This window comes from Bos grunniens, chromosome X (genome assembly GCF_055505025.1).
Source record: "Bos grunniens cultivar Pamir isolate PY7600 chromosome X, Bosgru_T2T1.0, whole genome shotgun sequence".
Taxonomy (NCBI): Eukaryota; Metazoa; Chordata; class Mammalia; order Artiodactyla; family Bovidae; genus Bos; species Bos grunniens.
The window spans coordinates 1775226-1797630 of NC_141194.1; the positions used below are offsets into that span (position 1 = coordinate 1775226).

Below are 22405 nucleotides of genomic sequence, written 5' to 3' on the forward strand. Positions count from 1 at the left end.
GTTTCCTGAGCAGAGATCGAACCTGTGGCCCCTGTATTGACAGCTCAGAGTCTAAACCATTGGACTCAGAGAAGTCCCAAATAGCAGCATGTTTTACATTGAATGTGTATGTTTTTATCAGACTGTCAAGGCTAAGAAAACTGGCCTTCAAGCCCAACCAGCCTGACGTTGCTTCCTGGCTACAAACCCATGTGATGCAAACAGAACAAGATATTTCCTGTAAAGAGCTTATGATAACGTCTGATGTGTAGTGAGTAACCAGAAATAAACATTGCTTAACAATAACGATAATAATCTGTTTTGTGGTACTTTGCACACTGAATAATAATAATAATACTTACAAATTTCATGTTTCGTACACTGCTTGATGGGCTTCCCTGGTGGCTCAGTGGAAAAGAATCCGGCTGCCAATGCAGGAGAGGTGGGTTTGACCCCTGAGTTCGGGAAGATTCCCCTGGAGGAGGAAATGACAAGCCACTCCAGTATTCTTGCCCGGAGAATCCCATGGACAGAGAAGCCTGGCGGGCTAGAGTCCATGGGGTCAAAAAAGAGTCGGACACAACAGAGCAACTGAACAACATCATGGGGTTAAAGAAGCCTGGCAAAGAGGCTTATCTGCTCGGGGTGATTGTCGTAGAAAGGGAACAGGCAGTGGCTCGTTTGGTTCTGCAGACCTTGATGGTTAAGGTCCAAGGTTCTAGAACGCAGGGCTGTAAGAGCAGCCAAGAGATGGTGCAGGGAAGAGTCGCCCTGGTTTGCAGAGTGATGAAGTTCAAGGAGAGAGAGAGTGGGTTTCATCTGGAGGGTTCTGACCCGCTGGCAGAACCAGGCAGTGGGGGTGGGGCTGGGCTGATGACTTGCTTTCAGCACAAGCCAGAAAGAAGGGCATCACGGATGATTCCTTAAATAGAGCTAAGATGAGTTGTTCATTTGTGCATTTGAAATTTTTTCCTCTTACCCTGGCTTTAAAGCTCTGTCTGGAATCCAAAACTGATTTTTTCCTTTTTTTTTTTTTAAGACATCCTTCCATAGTGGCTTTGTTATAGGAAAAAAAAAAAAGAGGGGGGAGAAAGAGAGAGACTGAGGCAAATCAGACTGGAAGAATCAGTTTTATCTGGGAGTTTCCTAGAGGCTGTTTAGCTGAGACCTCTGTGTTGGTTCCCTGGTGGCTTAGACAGTAAAGAATCTCTCTGCAGTGCAGGAGATGCGGGTTCCATCCTTGGGTCAGGAAGATCCGCTGGAGGAGGAAATGGCAACCCACTCCAGTGTTCTTGCCTGGAGAATCCCATGGACAGAGGAGCCTGGAGGGCTGCAGTCCACGGGGTCACAAGGTCTCGGATACGACTGAGCAGCTAAGCTCACACACACACTGCATTGGTCCAGACTGTGTATGCATTTTTTTAGCTTAATTTTTATTTCATATTGGAGCAGAGTTTGATGTACAGTGTTTTATCAGTTTCAGCTGTACAGCAAAGTGAATCGGTTATACATATACCTATATTCATTCTTCCTGTATGGATTTTAAGAAGCAGAGTCCCAGGCAGTCTTCCCAGGAGGTCCAGTGGTTAAGACTGCTCCTTCCAAAGCAGGTGGGTGGGGGTTTGATCCCTGGTCTGGGAATAAGATCCCGCAGGCATTGCAGTCAAAAAAAACATCAAAACCTAAAAGAGAAGCAATATTGTAACAAATGCAGTAAGTGGTGATGGTTTAGTCGCTAAGTCCTGTCGGACTCTTGCAGCTCCCTGGACTGTAGCCCTCCAGGCTCCTCTGTCCATGGGATTTCCCAGGCAAGGATACTGGAGTGGGTTGCCATTCCCTTCTCTAGGGCATCTTTCCAACCCAGGGATTGAACCCAGATCTCTTGTATTGCAGGCAGATTCTTTACCATCTGAGCCACCTGGGAAGCCCCAAGAAATTCAATAAAGATTAAAAAAAAAAAAACACTCCACATCTTAAACAAAAAAAAATATTGGAAGCATACCTGAGCACAGGCAAGTTCCCTTCGACAGGTTTTACTTTAATTGCTCAGTACGAAAAGCTTAGAGCTGGAAAGTTCAGTTGCTGGTGATGATCAGGGCGTTGTCTTGGAAGGCTTCTGTGGTCAGTAATGCAGAAGGCAAAGAGAACAGCAAAGTGCTTCCTTGAGAATCTCCAGACTTTTCCATATTAAGAATTTAAATGGATTTGTGATCAAGCTCTGGTGTGAGGCAGAGATTCGTACTTTGAAAATAAAATGGAAAATGTAACTGAGTGGGAAATAGATGATCTACATGAAGTTCACATATCAGCTGTAAGCTCTCAGTAAACTCTTAGGAGTGGTTGCATTACTCTAGGTCAAGCGTCTGCAGGCTATGAACTGTGGGCCAAGTCCGGCCCTCGGTCTGCTTTTATAAATAAAGTTTTATTGGGACACAGCTGCATACATTCATTTGTAGATGGGTATGCAATAACCTGTGGCTATTTCCTGTTACAATGACGGAGTTGGGTATTTTTGAAGGAGATGGTATGGTCCACAAAGCCCAAAGTGTTTATTCCCCCTTTTTTTTTTTTTTGCTGTTCATTTTGTTGTTGCAGAAAACATCTGCTGGCACTTCCTTGGGGGTCTACTAGCTGAGAACTCACCTTCTAAAGTAGGGGGTATGGGTTTGATCCCCGGTCAGGGAACTAAGATCCCAGCTTCCTCACTGCCCAAAAAACCAGAACATAAACAACAGAAGCAATATTGTAACAAGCTCAAAAAAGACTTAAAAGAACAACAACAACAACAAAAAGAAAACATTTCTCTATTTGATCTAACTTCACTGCCTTTCAGACAGAACCCTCTGTGTCCACGGCTTTGGAGGTAAAAATGAGCAGTTGGGAAATCTTCCCTTTCTGTGTGTAAAGCTTGGACAGATATATTCACCTTCCCCACTCCACTCCCAATATTTCCCACACTTACTTGGCTGCAATGAGACGCTATTATAATGCAATGGTTAAATGCCATGAAACATGGAAAGTGCAACTGAAGGACTGAGTTGTTTTAGTGGTTCATTCCAGATGCAAATACCTGAAATAGCCATTAATTTTTGCCAACATGCAAGGCTTCCTTTCCCAAATCAGCCTCTTTAAATAGCAGCTTTTCTACTAAAGGACGATGCTTCAGTTTGCACTAATTTCTCCAGTCTGAAATATCTCATGATACAGCAAGAGTTCTCCTAGGTACCCTCAGCTTAGTTCAAAAATTTCCAGTCCTGGGACTTCCCTCGTGGTCCCGTAGCTAAGACTTTGCTTTCCAATGCAGTGGGGTGTGGGTTTGATCCCTGGTCAGGGAGCTAAGATTCCACATTCTTTGCTGCCAAAAACCCAAAACATAGCCTTGAAGCAATGTTGCAACAAATTCAATAGACTTTAAAAATGATCCACATTAAAAAAAATCTTAAAAAAAAGAAAAGAAAGTTGCGACTCCCTGCCTGTGACCCATTGGTCTTAAAAACCAAACTAAATTACAAGAGCATGACTGTAGAAATTATTCTTTATTCCCTGCAGTGAGCATTGTACTATCAAGTCCATTCGTAATGACAGGTTTCACACAGCATGTAAAATAAGGCACGGGGCTGTCCGCGTCCATCAGACATTAAGTCCTTTTCTCGTCGAGAGTCTCCCATCAGTCATTTGAAATCCACTCTTCAAACATCATCTCAAATCACCTAACGGCGTTTCTGTGGTCGTTGAGATAGTCAGAAAGAAACCGCGGTCAACAGGCTCACCCGCAAACGGGGCAGAAAATGAACATGTTGACAGTGGGCGGGTTTCATATTTCGGGGTTACGGTCACGTAGAGCAGTCGACGTCTGAACACGGAAGCCAGCCAGCAAGTTTGCTTCCAAACGTGGGGGACGCTTAAGCGGGTGGGCCGGGTTGGAATACACAGGAGCCTTGAGTTTTGCGATCTGAGGATGACTTGTAAACAGGAAATTCATTTGAAAAGTCTGGGAAAGACACGGGCAAGAACGCACGAGACTTACCTGCTGGTCCTGCGGTTACGAGTCTGCCTTGCAACGCAGCGGACGCGAGTTCAATCCCCGGTCGGAGAGCTAAGATCCTACATACTCCGGAACAGCGAAGCCTGTGTACCACAGCTAGAGGGCTACGTGCCACAAGCAAAGATTCCCGCCTGTGATGAATGAAGGCTCCACGAGGTGCAAATAAGACCCGGAAAGCCAAATACATTTTAAAAAAAGGAGTCACAGTAAAAGGAAGGAGTGGCGTAGATGATCCAATCTGAATGTAGCTTTGAAATGAGTTATGAGACCTGTCGTGGACTTCCCTGGTGGCTCAGATGGTAAAGCGTCTGCCTACAATGTGAGAGACCCAGGTTCAATCCCTGGGTCAGGAGGATCCCTTGGAAAAGGAAATGGCAACCCACTCCAGTGTTCTTGCCTGGAGAATCCCATGGATTGAGGAGCCTGGTGGGCTGCAGTTCATGGGGTCATAAAGAGTTGGGCAGGACTGAGCGACTTCACTTTCACTTTCATGAGACCTGTCAAAGAAAAAGGTAAATGTATATCAGGGAATAACCAACTATTAAAAAAAAAAAGAATGCCAAATTTGCGTCACGAAGGGCTTTGTCTTCCTGGGAGGAAGAAGGGTTCCCAGAACCTGGAGGCTTAGAGGGCTGTGTGGTCAACACCCCCCCCCCCAATCTGCTCTCACCTTCCTCTCTGCTGCTGGGAAACCCCTCCTTTCTGACTCACTGGAAACCAGAGGGCAGGAAATCGCTCCAAGCTATCCACTCAGGTCACTCTCTGTTGTTGCTGTTCAGTGCCTCAGTCCTGTCCCACTCTCTGGAACCCCATGGACCGCCAGGCCTCCCTGTCGATCACCAACTCCCGGAGTTTACCCAAACCCATGTTCATTGAGTCAGTGATGCCATCCAACCATCTGATCCTCTGTTGTCCCCTTCTCCTCCTGCCCTCAATCTTTCCCAGCATCAGAGTCTTTTCAAATGAGTCACCTCTTCGCATGAGGTGGCAAAGGATTGGAGTTTCAGCTTCAGCATCAGTCCTTCCAATGAACACCCAGGACTGATCCCCTTTAGGATGGACTGGTTGGATCTCCTTGCAGTCCAAGGGACTCTCAAGAGTCTTCTCCAACACCACAGTTCAAAAGCATCAATCCTTCTGCGCTCAGCTTTCTTTATAGTCCAACTCTCACATCCATACATGACTAGTGGAAAAGCCATAGGTTTGACTAGACGGACCTTTGTCGGCAAAGTAATGTCTCTGCTTTTTCATATGCTGTCTAAGTTGGTCATAAGTTGACTTCATGTAGCATACTGTCCTCCAGGTTCATTCTAGTTGTTGGAAATGTCTGAACTTTCTCCTTTTTTAAGGCTGAATAATACTGCATTGCATATATGCACATACATACATACACCAAAATTTCTTTATTGATTCATCCATCAGTGGACACTTAGACTGTTCCATGTGTTAATGACTCATGTTAATAATGCAATGGGGACTTCCCTGCTGGGACAGTGGATAAGAATCTGCCCGCCAATGCAGGGGACACAAGTTCGATCCCTGGTCCGGGAAGATTCCACCTGCCACGGAACAGCTAAGCCTTAGAGCCACAACTCATGCCCTAGAGGCTGTGATCTGCAGCAAGAGAAGCCTCTGCAAGAAAAAACTAGAGAAACTAGAAAACTAGAGACAGCCCAAGGGCAGCAAGGAAGACCCAGGGCAGCCAAAAATAAACAAAGAAATGATGCTGAAGTGGATATCAGAATGCAGAAATCTCTTTGAGACACACGTTTCATTTTCCCTGGGGATGTGCGGGTGTGTGTTAGGCACCCAGTCGTGTCCGACTCTTTGCGACCCCGTGGACTGCAGCCCGCCAGGCTCCTCTGTCCTTGGAATTCTCCAGGCAAGAAGACTGGAGTGGGTTGCCATTTCCATCTCCAGGGGATCTTCCTGACCCAGGTATGGAACCCAGGTCTCCTGTATTGGCAGGCAGGTTCTTTACCACCCGAGCCACGAGGGAAGCCCTTCCTTGGGGACACATGCATTTTATTCATTTAAAATGAGGGACGGTCACCCACGTCAAGTTAGGATAGCCACACCAGGTGAGGTCTGATGGTTAGCACCCAGGGAGAAAATGGTATACAGGAGGTCATATCCATGACCGTACCTGATAACCCTCCACCCTCCAAATCCCCTCATAGGCAAGTTCAAGGCAAACATGTCATGTTCAAGATGATGCTCCGTACCAGAAAGGCAATTTCTCTTGTCTCAGGATTAGAGACAAGCTCATCCATCTTTGCCTAAACACGCTGGCTCCCTGCTGGCAGTCTGGGTTTTGTTTTGTTGTTTTTTTTTCCTTCATCTCATTAGACACACAGACGTCTGAGCCATTATCTCCAGAATGGTTTCTGCTCATTGTGGTTTTGGCTGTATTGGAACAGTAATGTGATTCCGGAAACCAGACCCCAAAATATGATATGAACCTACTTACGAGAACGGGACGCCTGACGCGGTGGTTCTCGAACGTCAGGGTGGTTCAGAAAGACGCGGGATGTGTGAAAAGCTTTTTTTTTTTAAGTCATTTTAATTACTTATTTCTGGCTGTTTACTTGTTTGTTTGGTTTTGGCTGCGCTGTGCCTTCGTTGCTGGATACAAGCTTTCCTCTAGTTGCGATGAGCCGGGGTTCATTGTTGTGGGTTCATTGCTCATAGCTGTGGTTCCTCATCGCAGTGGCTTCTGTTGCTGCAGAGCACAGACTCTAGGCCACACCAGATTCAGCAGTTGTGACTCCCAGGCTCTACAGCACAGGCTCAATAACCGTGGCCTACGGGCTGAGTTACTCCAAGGCATGTGGGATTTTTCCAGCCCTGGGATGGAACCTGTCTCCTGCGTTGCTAGGCAGATTCTTTACCACTGAGCCACCAGGGAAGCCCTGAAAACAGGTTTTGTTTCAATGGGTCTTGTGGGGTGGTTTGTATTTGGCTTGAAGACTTGAATTTGGATCAAGTTCCTTGGTTGCGTTGATGCTGTTGATACAAGAACCGGCTTTGAAAACTACGGTCTTAGACGCATTTGTGAGTCTTATTTAAGCACTCTGATGGGATTGTTCAGTGAGCTCATGATTGGGTGGGTTTTGTTGTTGCTGTTCCTTGGCTCAGTCAAGTCTGACTCTGAGACCTAATGGACTGCAGCACGTCAGGCCTCCCTGTCCATCACCATCTCCCGGAGCTTGCTCAAACTCACGTCCATCGAGTCAGTGATTCCATCCAGCCATCTCACCCTCTGTCGTCCCCTTCTCCTCCCGCCTTCAATCTTTCCCAGCATCAGGGTTGTATCCAATGAGTTAGCTCTCCACATCAGGTGGCCAAAGGAATGGAGCTTCAGTTTTAGCATCAGTCCTTCCAGTGAATATTCAGGGTTGATTTCCTTTAGGATGGACTGTGGTGGGTTTTGATTCTCACCAATAATGAAAATACACCCAATCTGTGACAGCAAGGTTTCCCAAACGACAGTGTTTGCTGGTACTGATACTGTGTTTCCCTTCTGGTCTGTTCTCTACAGCGTTGGGTACAACAAACTCACATCTAGAATCTGAGCTTTTATTTCTTTAACTTTTTATTTTATATTGGGGTATAGCTGATTAAAAATGTTGTGATAGTTTCAGGTGGACAGCAAAGGGACTCAGGCATACATTCACATGTATCCCTTCTCCCCCAAACTCCCCTCGCATGCAGGCTGCCACACGACATTGAGCAGAGTTCCCTGTGCTGTCCAGCAGGTGCTTGCTGGTTCTCCATGTTAAACACAGCAGTGTGTCCATGTCCATCCCAAACTCCCTGACTATCCCTTCCCCTATCCTTTCCCCCAGCAACCATAAGTTCCTCCTCTAGGTCTGTGAATCTCTTTCTGCTTTGTAAATCAGTTCATTGGTATCATTTTGGATGGAAGCTTCATCCTGTGACCTGCACAGCTGGGAGTATGTAAGACCCCAGACTGTGCAAGAACGTAACTGCTTCCTTGGAGGGGTCAGTCAATGAGTTTCCTCCACGTTTATGTTTCAGCGGTGGAAGCAGCTTATGAGCTGTTGCCGTGCGTTCAGACAACGTGTTTTCGGCCGTGTCATCTATTTCCCAGAGGTCAGAGGAGGAGGAATGATGAACGGATGACAGCAGCTGGAGGAAGTACCGGAATCTGATCCTGCATAAACCTGTCTTCTCATTTATCTTTATCAATAATATTTCAATTTTTTTTTCATAGACATCTTATGTATCTGTTTGTAATTATTCCCATCGATGTAATTTTTTTGGTGCTATTTTTTATTTTTATTTTTTTAATTTATCTGGCCATACTGCACAGCATGTGGGATCTTAGTTCCCTGGCAAGGGATTGAACCCACTGCACCCTCCATTCGAAACACAAAGCTCTAACCACTGGGCCACCAAGGGAGTTCCGCTGATGCTCTTTTAAATTGCAATGTTTTTTCTTTTTGTAATTATTATTATTTTGCTAAATAGATACCGGGTCTTCCGTTGGCTTTATTCGGAGAAGCTCAGCGCTGCCAACTCTGGTGACGCTTAGAAAACGTTTCTCTTTTTATGCAGTCTTTTTTCACTTTTAACACTTTTTCTTTATGGGAGTGTATGTGACTCAGTGTTCCTCTGTGAACATTTGGGTGAAGTAAAAAGATTTCTCAGGGACTTTCCTTGCTGGTCAGGGGGTTAGACTCTGTGCTTCCAATGCAGGAGGTGTGGAGTCCATCCCTTGTCAGGGAGCTAAGATCAAACTCGGCCTGCCGCTAAAAAGCCAAAAATGTAACGGAGAAGCAATATCGTAACAAATTCAGTGAACACTTTGCAGATGGTCCACATAAAAAAAAAAAAATCTTAAAAAAAAGAGATTTTTCAACAACTCATACTGGTGTGTAGACACCAAGGAAGGTAGATATCACATGTTTCCCTGTGAACTTGTGGGTGAATTAAAATGGTTTTGGAGGGACTTACCTCATGGTCCAGTGGTTAAGACTTTACCTTTTAATGCCAGGGGTGTGGGTCCGACCCCTGGTCAGGGACCTAAGATCCCACACGCCTTGAGAACAAAGAACCAAAACATAAAACGGAATCAGTATTGTTACAAATTCAATAAAGACTTTAGAAATGGTCCACATTAAAAAAAAAAATTCTTAAAAAAAAAAAAAAATTTCTCAGCAACTCATACTGGTGTGTAGATATCAAAGAACGCAAAACAGAGAATGCCCCCCGTGGGCACGTTTCATTCAGGAGCTGATGGCTGCTTGAGGACGTTCGTGTCGTAAGCAGTCGAAAGCTTGCCTGAACCGACAAATGACTTGCCTCGAACAGATGAAAGAAGACTTGGAGAGGACTTCCCTGGCTGTCCAGGGGTTAAGATTCTGATTTCCGCTGCAGAAAGAGCGTGAAGAAGACCAATTTGAAAGAAGCTTTCGAATTGTGGTGTTGGAGAAGACTCTTGAGAGTCCCTTGGGCTGCAAGGAGATCCAACCACTCAGTCCTAAAGGAAATGATTCCTAAAGATTCCTAAAGGAATCTTACCTCTGGTCTGGAAGGTAAGACGGCAATGCCTTGTTTGGTGTTTTTCAGTCACTCAGTCGTGCTCGACTCTTGGTGACCTCGTGGACTGCAGCACACCAGGCTTCCCTGTCCTTCATTATTTACCAGAGCTTGCTCAAAGTCCTGTCCATTGAGTCGGTGATGCCATCCAACCATCTCATCCTCTGTCGTCCCCTTCTCCTCCTGGCTTCAATCTTTCCCAGCATCAGGGTCTTTGCCAATGAGTCGGCTCTTCCCATCAGGTGGCCAGAGTACTGGAGGTTCAACTTCAGCATCAGTCCTTCCAATGAATATCCAGGACTGATTTCCTTTAGGACTGAGTGGTTGGATCTCCTTGCTGCCCAAGGGACTCTCAAGAGTCTTCTCCAACACCACAGTTCAAAAGCATCAATTCTTTGGTGCTCAGTCTTCTTTATGGTCCAACGCTCACATCCATACATGACTACTGGAAAAACCACAGCTTTGACTAGACGGACCTTTGTTGGCAAAGTACTGTGTCTGCTTCTTAATACAGTCTGCTGCTGCTGCTAAGTCGCTTCAGTCGTGTCCCACTCTGTGCGACCCCATAGACGGCAGCCCACCAGGCTCCGCCGTCCCTGGGATTCTCCAGGCAAGAACACTGGAGTGAGTTGCCATTTCCTTCTCCAATGCATGAAAGTGAAAAATGAAAATGAAGTCGCTCAGTCGTGTCCAACTCTTCACGACCCCATGGACTGCAGCCCACCAGGCTCCTCCATCCATGTTATTTTCCAGGCAAGAGTACTGGAGTGGGGTGCCACTGCCATCTCTTAATACAGTCAAGGTTTATCATAAAAAAGAAAAGAAAAGAAAAAAATCTACTGATTAAAAAAAGGAAGACTAGCAACATCGTGTACAGAAGACATGAAGGGTGCTTTAATCTCTCAGTCATGATTCTCCAAGGTTACAATTCTCAGTAGGAAAAAGGCAGAACCGCCCAGGGAGCATTTATGAAACGATGTTTGCCACAAACCTCTTCCTCTTCCATTTGGTTCAGAGTATGTTCCCCCACAGCACAATACATAGAAAAATCAATAAAGTGCTCCTGTGAAGGAAATCTTAATTATCATCTGCTTCCTGTGGAGGACCCTCCTTGCCTCCACAATTCTTCCCTGGTGCCCAGGGTGGCTGGACTCTACTAAAGGGATGAAAGAGAATTTCTCTTGACGTGCGCTCTGAAAAACACAGGAGAAATTAAATTTCTCTCTAGAAGAAGCAGCGATAGATCAAACCGGCCCTCAGCTCGATGCATCTCTGTAATTGCCAGGAAAGAGCTGTCGCTATTAAAGTGTATTATGAGTAAGTAATCATCTGGGTTTCTTCACTGTTCCAGTTATAAACAGAGCGGCATTTGTACCAACCGGAAGGTATGCCGTAGACACAGATTTTCAATGAAATTTTGAAAATGTGCGTTGTTCTCATTTAGGATTTCTCACCAAGGTAATTGGTCCTGATTCTCTATGTCTCCTTTCCTTGACTACAAGAAGCCAAGCAACGGTCCCAGGGACAGAGAGACCTTCATTTGGGGTTTGGGTTTCGATGAAAACAAGAGGGAAACAACGAAATAGGTTCAAGTTACACCTGAGGCTGGGCTTCCCAGGTGGCACTCATGATAAGGACTTGCCTGCCAATGCAGGAGACACAAGAGATGTGGGTTCAATCCCTGGGTCAGGAAGATCCCTTGGAGGAGGGCATGGCAACCCACTCCAGTATTCTTCCTGGGGAATCCCATGGACAGAGGAGCCTGGCGGGCTACAGTCCATGGGTTCACAAAGAGTCGGACACGACTGAGCGACTGAGCACATACACACAGGGAACTGTATCTGATATCCTATGATAAAGCATCACGGGAAAGAATGTGAAGAAGCAAATGTGCATATAAAAGTGAATCACTCAGCTGTAAATCAGCCAGACGTCAATAAAGTAAATAAAAACTTAGAGCAAACGAGCAAACAAACAAAAACGGAAAAAAACGAGGTGCTGGAGACAGAAGACCAAAGGGACTCTAGGCTCAGAAGGTTTCATGGACCAGTCTCCCCACAAATTCTGTTCACACACCATCAGAGACCCTGCCGTACAGCGAGAGACCACGGGTCTTAGTCTATAAGCAAGGGAGATGGCCACCTAAGGTATATTTAGGCTTCAGATAATAAAATATTCACTGGCAGGACTGAAACTATGAAGCTAAAGCTTCAGTACTCTGGCTACCTGATGAGAAGAACCAACTCATCGGAAAAGACCCTGATGCTGCAAAAGATTGAAGGCAGGAGGAGAAGGGGACGACAGAGGATGGGACGGTTGGATGGCATCACCGATGCAATGGACATCAATTTGAGCAAATTCCAGGACATAGTGAAGGACCCTGTCTTGTTTGGGGTCGCAAAGAGTCAGATACGACTGAGCGACCTAACACAAAGTCTCCACTAGCCTCCTCTAGCATGTCCTGGGTTGGTTAGGTCTTCCAGGGCCATGAAGTGAATTCAACATTGTTCTGTCCCCAGAGAGACAAGATGCTCAATCCGTGACCACTGTCACTCAACGACTGCTTCAAATGCCATTGTTTTGAGGCTTGCTAATTTTTTTTTTTAAAGCTACCATTTAACCCACAGTGATTATATTTTGAATAAGGGAGGGAGTCAGGGTGCTTATCCATTTGGGGATCTTGTTTCCTGCTCTTGGGGGTGGGTGTTTCAGCTCTTAACAGTTTTCTGAGATCTTTTTTTTTTTTCTTCAGTTCTTAGAAATGATCTGGGGCAGAGATATCAGGGCTTATCTCTGGACAAAGAATGACTTAGGGACTGCATGGGTCTGCTTTTAACATCTGGGCAAAATGACAGGAAAAAAGGCTGGTTTCTGTTGAATTGCAATTAGTTTAAGAGTTTGCATTTAATGTACACACAGTCAGTCAGTTCAGTCGCTCAGTCGTGTCGGACTCTTTGCGACCCCATGGACCACAGCACGCCAGGCTTCCCTGTCCATCAGCAGCATGCTGAAAGTCATGTCCGTTGAGTCAGTGATCCCATCCAACCATCTCATCCTCTGTCATCCCCTTCTCCTCCTGCCCTCAGTCTCTCCCAACATCAGGGTCTTTTCCAATGAGTCAGTTTTTCCCATCAGGAGGCCAAAGTATTGGAGAGTCAGTTTTAGCATAAGTCCTTCCAGTGAATATTCAGGGTTGATTTCCTTTAGGATAGTCTGGTATGATCTCCTTGGTAGTCCAAGGGAGTCTCAAGAGTCTTCTCCAACATCACAGTTTGACTGCATCAATTTTTTGGCACTCAGCCTTCCTTATGGTCCAACTCTAACATCTATACATGACTTCTGAAAAAAAACCTTGACTTCTTTGTACGGACCTCTGTTGGCAAAGTGATGTCTCTGCTTTTTAATACGCTGTCTAGATACGGCAGGAAATGTTCCATTTCTCAAATCCCATTTCAAGCTTAACATGAAATAAAACCTTTTATGCAGGATTGATGTCCCGTGACAAAGCCAATTTTAAATATGGGAGCTATTTGAAAGACACTTTAGAACCGGCCAGGAAAGCACTTTCTGGTGTGCGCAATTGACGATGAGCTTGACTTTTTTTCTCCCCCACTCCTCCCCTCTGGCCGTGTCCTTAAGTGTGTTCTCTACATCTGTTTCTCCATTGCTGCCCTGCAAATAAATTCTTCAGTCCCATTATAAACGGAATCTAGAAAAACGGCACTGAACTTGACTCTGACGTTACCAGTAGGAAGGGTGAGTGAGCAGGAGAGGAAGCATCAGGGACCAGAGTAGCTTCGTCCCCTTGGCGACGTCTCCTTGTACGCTGGAAAGCTTACTTAATTCGCAAAGAGGGACGTGGGTGTGAATCGCGCCCGGAATGACCCCTGGGCGAGCTGAGTGCTTCGCTGGAGGAATTTTCCACACGCGTTGGCCTGTTTCCCCTCGTAGGAGATAAACAGATATGAGAAAGGAACTTCAGGGTTGGCTCAGATCTCAGGTCTGATGCTCTCGGAGCCTCAGGAGTGAGCGGGGCGAATCACTCGGGGGGCCGCGGGGGGGGCGTGGCTGGTTTTGCCTTTCCTTTCCGTCGCGTTTCACGAGATGAAAGGGGAAGACACAACAGCCTGAGCTCCTGATTTCCCTTAAGTGTTTTTTCACCTTCTCTTTCTCGCCAGCGCTCTGTAAATTGATGCCACAGTGGCGCCTCCCTTAGAGACCACTCCAAAGGCCTGAAAAAAAAAAAAGAGAGAGAGACGGGAGGGACTGTGGGAGAGACCTGGTTTCTCTGAGCCCCTTAGGAGTTCTCCCAACAAAGCTGGGGCGCCCTGGATGGAATCCAACCCCACAGGGGTCCTGAAAAAGAGGACCTGTGACCCCACCCCTTCCCATCCCCGCTGCCAACCTTTCCGGCTGATCCTTTTGAAGCCTGACTCCAGTGCATCTGTCTGCTAAAGGCTCTGCCCCAGATGGAGCCACAGGAGGTTTGCAGACAGGCGTCCTCCCACCGCCCCCATCCCTGCCCCCCAGGGCTGTGAAGAGAACAATGACCCCCCTCTGGCAGGGGGTGGGGGCGGGGCCAGCTCCCCCTCCACCTCCGCCCGCCCCCGCAGCGCCTGTAAGGAGAGTTTTCTTTGGCTCTGAGCCATGGCTGTAAGGGGTTCTTTTTTTCAGTTGGATTTTCTTGTAGTGGAGAAAAGGGGCAGTTTGGGGGCAATTTGGGCTTCCCTGGTGGCTCAGCGGTACAGAACCTGCCTGCCAATTCAGGAGACACAGTAGACACGGGGTCGATCCCTGGATCGGGGAGATGCCCTGGAGGAGGAAGTGGCAACCCACTCCAGTATTCTTGCCTGGAGGCTTCTATGGACAGAGGAGCCTGGTGGGCTACAGTCCATGGGGCTGCAAAGAGTCAGACAGGACTGAGCAGCTGAGCATGGGGTTGGGGGAAGCATAAGGCAGGGAGCTGTGGACTGAAAAAGTGTTCTCAACCTAAAAGCTGAGAGTTATGTGTGTGTGTGTGTATAAACTCAAAAATTTTCAAAAATTCATGTATTACGCACACTATTTATATGGGCTTTCCAGCCAAAAAAAAAAAAATGTCTGTGGAAGTGTCCCCATGGGGGCAGAGCCACTTCTGGTTGAGAATAGGCACTAGACCACAGAGTTTGAGCACATTTACGAAATGCCCTATAAGTTAAGGCTTTCGCAATCATTAACCTGCAAAGGGATCACTTGCAGATTGTATTCAAGGGCAGAGGCTGAGTTCAGAAGTCTGGGTGGGAGGTTTCTTGTCCTAACCAGCTCGTGGGTGATGCTGGCAGCTTCAGAAGCTTGGCCCGCGGTCAGATTTCATGCTGTGTGAAATGTGATAAACAGAGAGGTAGGTTAGAGGCAGGGCCGAGGTAGAATCACGGGCTGTTTCCCTTCCCCCTCCTTTAGAAAGAGGACATCAAATGCCTGCTTGTTCCCAAATGTCATATTCTTTTGGGCAAGGGAATTCCTTGGCTGCTCAATGCAAGTCCTTGGGTGACTTCATATTTTCATCAGGAACCCCTCTCTCCAGTACAGCACAGCTAAGCTCATGTTCTTCTCCAAAAGGCAGTTTTCTTGCTGAAAGAAAGGTGAGGGGTCAAAGTGTTCGCCGCTCAGTCGTGTCCCGACTCTCTGCATGGACTGCAGCCCGCCAGGCTTCCCTGCCTATGGAAGTCTCAAGGCAAGAACACCGGAATGGGTTGCTGTGTCCTTCCCCAGGGGCTTTTCCTTTTCCGACCCAGGGATCGAACCCGAATCTCCTGTATTGCAGGCAGCTTCCTTACCGTTTGAGCCACCAGGAAAGAAAGGGAGGCCCCAAGGGTTGAACTTGCATCAGCCCTTCTTAGCTTGTTTCCAGCATCATCCAGACTGCCTTTCTCTGGACAAGCTAGAAGAAGAGAATGAAAATTTCCTTACGTCAAATGGGTGCATTCTAAAAATCTAATCGTTTAACCCTTGAAGTGTTGGTTAGTTAAGTGGCTTCTGGTCACTTTTGAAAAGTACTGGGGTGCCAAGTTTTCAGTCTCTCCATGTGGACATGTGTCTCTGATCACCCTTGAAGCATTAGTTCCTGCTCAGTTGCTCAGTCGTGTCTGACTCTTTGCAACCCCATGGACTGTAGCACGCCAGGCTCTTCTGTCCTTCACCGTCTCCCGGAGTTTGCTCAGATTCATGTCCATTGAGTAGGTGATGCCATCCAACCATGCCATTGACCTCTGTCACCCCCTTCTTCTCCTGCCTTCAATCTTTCCCAGCATCAAGGTCTTTTCCAATGAGTTGGCTTTTCACCTAGAGGGCCATATTTTAAAGCTTTCTGCACAGTGGTTGGTTTCTGATCACCCTTGAGGTATTGGACTGACATATTTTAAATCTTCCCACATGGTCACAGGTCTCTGATCACTCTTGAAATATCGTGGTGCCGTTTTTTAAAGCTCTCTGCATGGAGACAGGTTCTGATATGGGAACTGTGTTTATTTCATATGTAGAGTCGTACACGACTGAAGCGACTTAGCAGCAGCAGCAGCAGCTGCAGGCTAATCGAGAGGTTCGCCTGGGAGCCCTGAGGGATTAAGAAGGAAAATCACACCTGTTTCATCGTCCTGGTGGTGAGAGAGCATCCCCGCTCCCAGGAGAGACCCTCTCCTTGGAGACTCAATTATCAGTCCGACCGATGACGTAGTATCAGCCATCTGAGTCCTGGGGTTTTGCCAGTATTAGAGCTGCCAGATACCAGCTCCTTTTAGCCTAAGAAGGCTTTCCACCCAGTTTCAGACAGAAGCAGTTCCTTCCAGTCACCGGAGAAACGGACTTGTATGGTCTTGCTCCAGCAGACAGCTTCCTGGTTAACAAGAAGGGATGGTTGAGGCAAAAAAATAATTATTTAAGGGGTTTGGGGGAAGAAGCCAAATAACATGAAGGAGGCGTGTATCACGCAGCTTGTGATGGGATCGGGGCATTGCAGCGGGGGGAGGTGATAAGACAAGACAATTTCCCGGGAATGCCTGAAATCAGAGGTCAAGGATAAATCTAGCTCTGCAAGTATGTGTGTTTTAATTGAGTTAAGATACACTTGACAAAAACTTCCACGTCAGCCCTTTTTTGGTGCACAGTTTCGGAGGAGGCATTAAGCATATTTACATGGTGGTGGAACCATCAGCACCATCATCTCCAGAACTTTCTCACCTTCACAACTAAAAGAGCTGTGTGCTCAGTTGCTCAGTCGTGTCCAACTCTTTGTGACCCTGTGGACTGTAGCCCGCCAGGCTCCTCCGTCCATGGGATTCTCCAGGCAAGAACACTGGAGTGGGTTGCCATGTCCTTCTCCACGGGCTCTTCCCGACACAGGGATCCAACCCACGTGTTCTCCACTGGCAGGCGGGTTCATTACCACTGTGCCAACTGGGAAGCCAACTCTGTCTACATCAAATACCAACTCCCCATCCCCTCTCCGCCCCCGCTGCCCCCAGCCTCTGGGAACCAGAATTCTACTTTCTAAGTCTATGAAGTTGCCTATTCCAGGAACCTCCTGAGTTGATTTACTTTAGACCTGTTGTTTGCAAATACGATGCTGACATCTGCCGGGCATTTATCATGATGATGGTGCTGGCGGGGATGATGATGAAACGGTGCGGATGGTGGTGCTGGTGATGGTGGCGATCATGACGGTGGCGATCATGAGATGATGGTGGCAACCATGATAATCGTAACAACGATGATGGTGATGATGGTGGTGATGACGGTATTGATGAGATTATGAGCACAGTGATGGTGCTGATGACAGAAGCTGCTTCTCTGCTCTCTGCTCTGGGACCTGTGTGTGTGCACACAGCAGAGTCTGCATTTGCCTGAGGCACCATTTGGCTGCTGCGTGGGAGAGGAACACTGTTGGGCTTTCTGCTTTTACCGTGTAGGATTCATCACGCTCTCTTTACATTCATAAAAATCCTTCAGTCATCTCATCTCAAACATTGGCTTCATTCTCCTTTCTCTCTGAGAAAACAATAAGGGTTTTGACTACCAAAGAAGTCCTAAGACTGCAAGAAAACAAAGTCTTTAATCAGCTGCCCTCTCCGCAATCGAGGAGAAATCAATTTTGCGACAACAATACCCCTCGGATCCCCCCCACAGGACCACTTTGCTTGGTCAACATGTTTTAACTACAGAAGCATAATTAACACAAAAGCAACAGATTTTCCCTGGGTTCCTGGGTAGCTCAGACAGTAAAGAATCTCTTTGCAAGGCAGGAGATCCGGGTTCAATCCCTGGATCTGGAAGATCCCCTGGAGAAGTGAATGGCTACCCCCTCCAGTATGCTTGCCTGGAGAATCCCATGGACAGAGGAGCCTGGCGGGCTACAGTCCATGGGGTCACAAAGAGTTGGACACAACTGAGTGACTAACCCTTTCACTTCCTTCTTTACACTTTCCCAAGGAGAAAGATCCAAATGTTTTGTCTGTATGAGAGAAAGGTTGCATCCCACCTGTATGCAAGGAGATCCGACCAGTCCATCCTAAAGGAAATCAGTCCTGAATATTCACTGGAAGGTGTGAAGCTGAAACTCCAATCCTTTGGCCACCTGATTCGAAGAACTGACTCATTGGAAAAGCCCCTGATGCTGGGAAAGATTGAAGGTGGGAGGAGAAGGGGATGACAGAGGATGAGATGGTTGGATGGCATCACTGACTCAATGGACATGAGTTTGAATAAACTCCGGGAGTTGGCGATGGACAGGGAGGCCTGGCTTGCTGCGGTTCATGGGATCACAGAGAATTGGACACGACTGAGCGACTGAACTGAACTGAATTGATTGAAGAAAGGTCCATCCACTTGAGGACATGGAAGGGAATGCAACTTGGCAGAATTAATTTGGCGCTGTGCTTAGTCACTCAGTCACTCAGCCTCTCTGAGACCTCATGGACCGTAGCCCGCCAGGCTTCTCAGTCCATGAGATTCTCTAGGCAAGAACATTGGAGTGGGTTGCCATGCCCTCCTGGAATCTTCCCAACCCAGGAATCCAGCCCGGGTCTTCTGCTTTGCTGGCAGATTCTTTATTGACTGAGCTACAAGGGAAGCCCATACTGTCTCTAAATGCCCCCATTTCCATAACTGCCCTCACAATGAAATTTCTAAGGAATTTCTAAGGTTTTGATGTTTACTGCTTGATTCTGAATGCTGTTTCACTTTGTAATTTTTTTTTTCTATCCCTGATTTGGTATTCTCTATGCAGAGGCTGCTGATGACAAAGACTCTCGTGAAACTCAGGAAGCTCTGGTTCATCTCAGTAGGGGTGTTGCTGCCAATCAGAATTAAACGTTAGTTAATGGAAACACAGAGCAAAATGCTATCAACAGAATTGAATTTGTGAACTCCTCACAGCGTCCAGGGCTGTTTAGAAACAATGACATCACCAGCCCATGTAGCTGTCAATTTCCTGAAGGGCCAGGGGAGAGAAATCCATGACAAAGCGGATGTTCAGGGTCTGACACTGCTAATAAGGAAAGGACTGACTGAAAGGTGTCATATCCTTGTAGGCTGAGAAGGATGCTCACGGAGATCCGTGCTCATCTATAGGGCGCTCTCTCGAGACCATCAGTGTAGAGTCCTTTGCTGTTCAGTCGTGTCCGACTCTTTTCGACCCCATGGACTGCAGCACCACAGGCCTCCCTGTCCATCGCCAACTCCAGGAGTTTACTCAAACTCATGTCCATCGAGTCAGTGATGCCATCCAACCATGTCATCCTTGTCGTCCACTTCTCCTCCTGCCCTCAGTCTTTCTAAGCATCACGGCCTTTTCCAGTGAGTTGGCTCTTCACATCAGGTGACCAGAGTATTGGAGCTTCAGTATTAGTCCTTCCAATGAATATTCAAGACTGATTTCCTTTAGGATGGACTGGTTGGATCTCCTTGCCGTCTAAGGGGCTCTCAAGACTCTTCTCCAACACCACAGTTCAAAATCATCAATTCTTTCGGCGCTCAGCCTTCTTTATGGTCCAACTCTCACATCCATATGTGACTGTTGGAGACTAGCTGTGATTTCAGTTAAAAAAAAAAAAAAGACCAATCTGAGTTGTTGTTCAGTCTCTTAAGTCGTGTCTGACTCTTTGCAATCCCATGGACTGTAGCACTCCAGGCCTCCCTGTCTATCCTTCACTGTCTCCTGGACTTTGCTCAGACTCATGTCCATTGAGTTGGTGATGCCATTCAGCCATCTCACCCTGTGAATTACTGAGTTACTCAGTTTCGATTCTTTTCTGCATGGACTACCATACCTGTAACATTGCTCTGCAGAGTGGTTATAGTTCCGTGACTGTCACTGCCCTGCATTGTGGGTGCTCTTGCTCTGGTTAGAGAAGTTTTATCCAGAATTGTTTTGGTCCACAGTCCAGGGATTCCTTTTGAAACTGTCGACCTCAGATTGCAATGACATGAGATAGTTAGCATCACCGACTCAACAGACATGAGTTTGGGTAAACTCCAGGAGTTGGTGATGGACAGGGGAGCCTGGCATGGTGCAGTCCATGGGGTTGCAAGAGTGGGACACACCTGAGTGACTGGAGTGAACTGAAGCAAAGGATGTTGCCACTCACAGCCCCTTCAGTCACATTCAAACGTGCACCCTTAGGGCTCTCTGGAAGACAAAGAACAGGAAACTGGTCCCAGACAGCTGAAGTGCATATCAAAGGAACGAGTTCAGTAAGCAAAGACTTCCCATCTTTCCAAATGTGTTCAGTGGCTCAGTCCTTCCTGTCTCTTTGCAACCCCACAGACTGTAGCACATTAGGCTTCTTTGTCTCTCACCATCTCCCGGAATTTGCTCAAATGCACGTGATACTATCCAGCCATCTCATCCTCTGCCGCCCCCTTCTCCTCCTGCCCTCAATCCTTCCCAGCATCAAGGTCTTTTCCAATGAGCCAGCTCTTCGCATCAGGTGGCCAAAGGATTGGAGTTTCAGCTTCAGCATCAGTCCTTCCAATGAATATTCAGGACTGATCTCCTTTAGGATGGACTGGTTGGATCTCCTTGCAGTCCAAGGGACTCTCAAGTGTCTTCTCCAACACCACAGTTCAAAAGCATCAATTCTTCTGCAGTCAGTTTTCTATACATGACCACTGGAAAAACCATACCCTTGACTAGACAGACCTTTGTCGGCAGAGTAATGTCTCTGCTTTTTAATATCCTGTCTAGGTTTGTCATAGCTCTTCTTCCCAAACTTTGAAAAGCACTCAATTCATTAACGTGAGATGCCTGGTTTCCTTTAAGTAACAATAATCTGTTGATGTTCCCACTACTTGTTTGATGTTGCAAAAACTGCTGTTCATCCTGTCTCCTCCCTTTCCTGTTAGGAGGGGTCCCTCAGAGCTCTCTGAGAGGCTGCCTCCGGGGCTTGAGTTTGAGTCGTCAGAACGCTCGCAGAATAAAGCAGAATTCTCCGTGGACTTTTTTCAGTGGACACCATTAAACCAGATATTCTTTTAATTAGAAAAAATGCTAGTGTCCACATTTCGAGCGCGTGTTCCACGATCATTTCTGGAAAAAAAAAAACGATTTTGTGTTTCACTGATTTTGAAACGGTTCCCTACAGCTCCCCTGGTGGTCAAGTGGTTAAGACTTTGCCTTCTGCTGCGGGGGTTCTGGTTTTGATGCCTCCTCTCGGAGTTAAGATCCCACATGCCTCGAGGCCAAAAAACCCCAAAAACGTAAAACAGAAGCAATATTGCAATAAGTTCAATGAAGATTTTTAAAAATGGTCCACGTCAGGAAAAAAAAAAAAAGCCTTAAAATTTTTTTTTTCTTGCTTTCCTTCTGAGAATATAGAAGTGGCGTCATTGCAAAACTCTCCCGCTAGGTGGCGTCAAACACCACCATAATTTTTTTTTTTTTTCTTTCTATTTCACTCAGAAACATTATTTTAGACACATCTTAAAGAGTTTTAAAAAGCTCGTTGGAGCCAGCAGGTAGGTGGAGACGTGAACTGGTAATAGTTTGGAATGGGAAGCTCCACCTGGTTCATGGACCCCCAGCTACGGCATGTTTATCCTGTCCCCCAGCTGTGTTTAGAATATGAGAATAAACAGCCTTAACACCTCCAAGTGAGGTCAAGCAAAGGGTGAGTAAAGGCTTTATTATCGCCTGCCGGGGGCGATTCTGTGCAGGAAAGACAGGAGGCAGGTGGAAAGCTGGAAGGCATAGCTGTACCGGGACTTCCCAGGTAAACACTCGCGGTAGAGAACCCGTCTGCCAATGCAGGAGACGTAGAGACCTGGGTTCGATCCCTGGGTGGGGAAGACCCGCTGGAGAAGGGAGTGGCAACCCACTCCAGTACTCTTGCCTGGAGAAACCCAGGACAGAGGAGCCTGACGGGCCACAGTCCTTGTGATCACCGAGTCGGACACAAGAATGAGTTAGCACGCATGCATAGCTGTAATCAGAATGTATTCCTTTTTTTTTTTTTTGGTGGAGGACTTCCATGGTAATCCAGTGGCTAAGACTTTGCCTTCCAATGCAGCGGTTCAATCCCTGGTTGGGGAGCTAAGATCTCAGGTGCCGTGCTTTAAAAAAAAAAAAAAAAGTAAAACTTCAAACAGAAGCAATATTGTCATAAACTTAATAAAGACTCTAAAACAGCCAACAAACAAAAAAAAAAATTTTTTTTTGGTGATGCTTGTGCTGACCATAGTTTGTATAATCAATTTATCTGTTTGGGTATTATGCATGAAAGTGAAAGTGTTGGTTGTTCAGTCATGTCCTGAATCTTTGTGACCCTCTGGACTGTAGCCCACCAG

General features: G+C 46.7%; 1 long non-coding RNA gene across 1 annotated transcript; it reads right to left on the reverse strand.

Annotated features, from left to right (window-relative positions):
- Nucleotides 1–1391: 1391 nt before the first annotated feature.
- LOC147339694 (uncharacterized) lies at nucleotides 1392–2220 on the reverse strand. The gene is made up of 2 exons (XR_015158333.1): nucleotides 1982–2220; nucleotides 1392–1661 (listed from the first exon to the last, which is right to left on the reverse strand). It is a non-coding gene; the product is annotated as an uncharacterized LOC147339694 (long non-coding RNA).
- Nucleotides 2221–22405: the final 20185 nt, after the last annotated feature.